Raw genomic sequence first — 3,968 nt, forward strand, 5'->3', positions numbered from 1 at the left:
GGTGATGAGTCCGAAAACCCACAACACACACACACACAAGGTGAATTTCCTATATTGCCCCTTGCCAATTGTCTTAATTTTTTTTAAAAAATAAGAGTAGGTCTCTTGTGAGACAATCTCACGAATCTTTATCTGTGAGATGGGTCAACTATACCGATATTCATAATAAAAATTAATACTCTTAGCATAAAAAGTAATATTTTTTCTTCTAGGACTCAAATAAGATATCTGTCTCACAAAATACGACCCGTGAGATCGTCTCACACAAGATTTTGCAAAAAAAAAAATTGTCTTCAATTTTGAAAAGACAAACATTGGAATTTAAAATTGTATACATGTTTTCCCGAAATTAAATTGCCTGTAAATTGGTCCATGGTTCGTGGAGTTGGACATTTTTTTTAAAGATAATTAATCATTACAAAATAAAAATATAATATTATTGAAAATTAATATTTTAATATTGAATATTTGAATATTGAATGTTGAATATTTGAATGTTGAAAATTATGTAAAATTAGGTATTGAATATTGAAATTTGTTTGTGATGATGAAGGTAATGATGTAATTTATTTTTGGATTATTTGTAAAAATTTTCTATAAATAGATCTCTCATTTGGGAAGAAAATCACAATTAAGTTGAGAGAAAAATATTATAAAGTGTGTAGTGTGATAATTTTGAAAGTTTGAGATTTTTACTTTTTACCGTAAATTTTTACTTTTTCACAACACGTTATCAGCACGAAGCTGAAAGCTCTAAAAGTCCTCTATATTTTTCTAAGCTCCAAAACAGAAGAAAAAGGTAACAAAAGTAATAATATTNCTGAGACAGGAATTCCCAGAGTTATTCCACTGATGTGAGTTTACTATTTCAGTTTCTGTTATTTCTGGCATGATTGCCTGTGATATGATTGTTTGAGATTTCGAGGACGAAATCANTGACAAGTGTAAGGCCCGAGATTTTATCATTTTAATCCGAGATTATTTAATTTACGAATTTTGGAATGAGGAATTAGATTCCATGGTTTTTGTAATTAATTAGGATTGAAATTGAATTAAAAGATGGAGCGGGGATCGATTTATAAATAGTGCAAAGTTGAGGGACTAAAGTGCAATAGCACTTGGGTGGACACTTGTCACACCATGCAATGATATATATATATACTTTACAAAGTTCTTTCATTCTCCAGAAGCAAAAATCGAGATCCCATAGAAAAGTTCTCAAATTCTCTTCGAAGCCTAGAAACTCGATTGTGCAAGATCCGAATATCAGAAATTAAATCCGAACACGGTACCGAGCTCCTCTTGACACGAGCTACAACTGGACGTAAGTTTCATTGAGTTTTGTTATTATTTGAAATTATGATATTGGAGGAATTATTATTTGATCATTATTATGTGTTCTGGGAATACTAGAGATCGTAGAATCGAAGTCAGATCGAAGAACAAGTTGATTTTGGAATTGTTATGATTTTCTAATTTTATCAATTGAAATTGAACAGATTTGGATTATGGATTGATTACAGATTGTAACGGATATGAGTTATGGTTTGTAATTGATATATGTTGCTATTGTATTGACGGGGATATCGAGATTGTGCTGTTAAGCCGTTGATTTGAATTAAATTCAGATTGATCAGATTCGGTATTGAATTGTGAATGGAATGTTGATATTGCTATTCTCGATATGTCATTTCAGATTTACAGAGACAGTCTTGAGTTCAGCACTTATATTGCTCCAGACCGAGACTACGAAAGAAAGGTATAAGTCAATGTCGAACCCGGGAGAATGACTCGAGTTAGATATAACTTGAGTTTCCCTAGACCACATACTTATTGTTATTATATGCATTGATTTGAATTGATATGCTTGTTCTATTGATTTATAGAAAGCGTGATTAGACGATTGGTCTTGTGACAGAGGTGCCAGACTGTGATAGAGTAGTCACTGGCCCATTGCACATTATCACAGAGGAGTTATTGGCGGAGGTGCCAAAGTCTTTGACGGATAGGTCAAGACACTAGATGTTTGGTTTATATCGATGTTTGATTAGGAGTGGATTTACTTCTATTACTGAGATTCGATATAGTATGCCAACGTCTGGAAACCGGGATCCCTAGACTAGGAATGAGTCTAGTCTGAGCTGTAGAGTCACGAGTTATTTACAATTTTATATCGATTTATGTTTTCAGATTTAATACATGTTATTGATATTTGTTTCATGCTTTTATATCGATTATATGATTGCATGTTTTGTTGATTTATACTGGGATGTATTTCTCACCGGAATTATCCGGCTGTTGTCGTGTTTGTATGTGTGCATGGCAACAGGTGGGACAGGATCAGGGTCAAAGAGATGAGGAGAGATCGTGATTAGAGTGGAGACTACGGACTTCGATGTAGATAGGGTTTGAACACTTGATAATTAGTTGTTGAACCTTAGATTTAGATGAATGTATGTTGTACAAGACTTGTACCTTTATACTGATATGTATATGAGATTTATTTCACTACATTCCGCATTTAAAGAAAAAAAAATTTATGACCCAAATTACTTGATTAGTAAATTGATCCTAATGATGATTAAGAATTGAATTAGCGTCCGGGTCCCCACAACAGTTGGTATCAGAGCAGTAGGTTCCTTAGATAGAAGCTAGTGAGCGGGGTAGATTGAGTTTTCTTTCCTGCTTTTGATTGCTAGCATGATTACTGCTTTTATTATTACATATTTACCTGATTATCTGAATTGATTGGTAAACTGTATTAATTGAGAATGAATCAGAACTGATTCTTGATCAGCAGTAAGATGATCGGAGGTGAGACTGAATTGAAACAGATTTGTTGTATTGGGTTACTAATCCTTTTGATAATCAGGTATGCCTCCTCGAAGAATCCCAGAACAGGGAAGTACCTCTGCAAATCCGATGGATGTGACAGCAACACCAATGGAACCCTTGCTGAAGAGATTTCAGTCGTTCCATCCACCGCCTCTGAAGGGTATTGAGACTTCAGTTGATTGCGAGAGTTGGTTAGATGACATTGAGATGCTGTTTGACTCTTTGGACTACACTGATGAGCGGAGAGTGAAACTGATAGGACACCAGTTGCATGATGTTGCCAAGAACTGGTGGATTACGACCAAGAGGGCCTTGGAGCAACGAGGTACGCCTATTACCTGGAATGTCTTCAAAACCGAATTTTATCAGAGATTCTTCCCTGTGTCATACAGAAAGGATAAAGGTGCTGAGTTTGCGAATCTGAGACAAGGGCACTTGAACATTGAGGAATATGTGTCTAAATTCTCTACACTACTGAGATTTGCTCCACATGTGGCCGAGAATGAAGAAGCGGTGGCTGATCAGTTCATCAATGGCTTGAATCCGGAGATATTTACATTGGTGAAAACTGGGCGACCAAACAACTTTGTTGACGCCCTGAACAGAGCAAAGGGAGCAGAAGCTGGTCTGATGAGACAGAGAGGAGCTTCATATGTTGCCCCAGCACCGAGACCACAGCAACCCCCTCCCAGATTTGAGAGTGGTAGCAGCAGTAGTGGAAAGAAGGACTATTTGAAAGCCAGAGGAAGACAGTTTAAGAATTCTGGCAGCAGTTCTTCCAGTTCCAGTGGCTCGAGACAGACTGGTCAGAACCAAAGTTATACAGGACCTTATTGCAGCACGTGTGGAGGGAGTCATTCCACAGAGCAGTGCCGAGGAGGGTTTGGCAGTTGCCGTATTTGCGGACAGCAGGGACATTTTGCTAGAGTATGTCCCCAGAGAGGTTCTCAGGGATCCCAGGGAGCAGAGTCATATGGATCAGTGGCTCAGACAGGGAGACGACCCTCAGCTGTTCATTCTTTCCAGCCAGCACTATCTACCCCGTCACAGCAGAGGCCAGGAGGAAGCCAGACAGTGAGCCAGCCTCCTAGACAGCAGGCCAGGGTGTTCGCTTTGACTGAGGAGCAGGCACA

This window comes from Primulina huaijiensis, chromosome 3 (assembly GCF_012295235.1).
Source record: "Primulina huaijiensis isolate GDHJ02 chromosome 3, ASM1229523v2, whole genome shotgun sequence".
NCBI classification, from domain to species: Eukaryota; Viridiplantae; Streptophyta; class Magnoliopsida; order Lamiales; family Gesneriaceae; genus Primulina; species Primulina huaijiensis.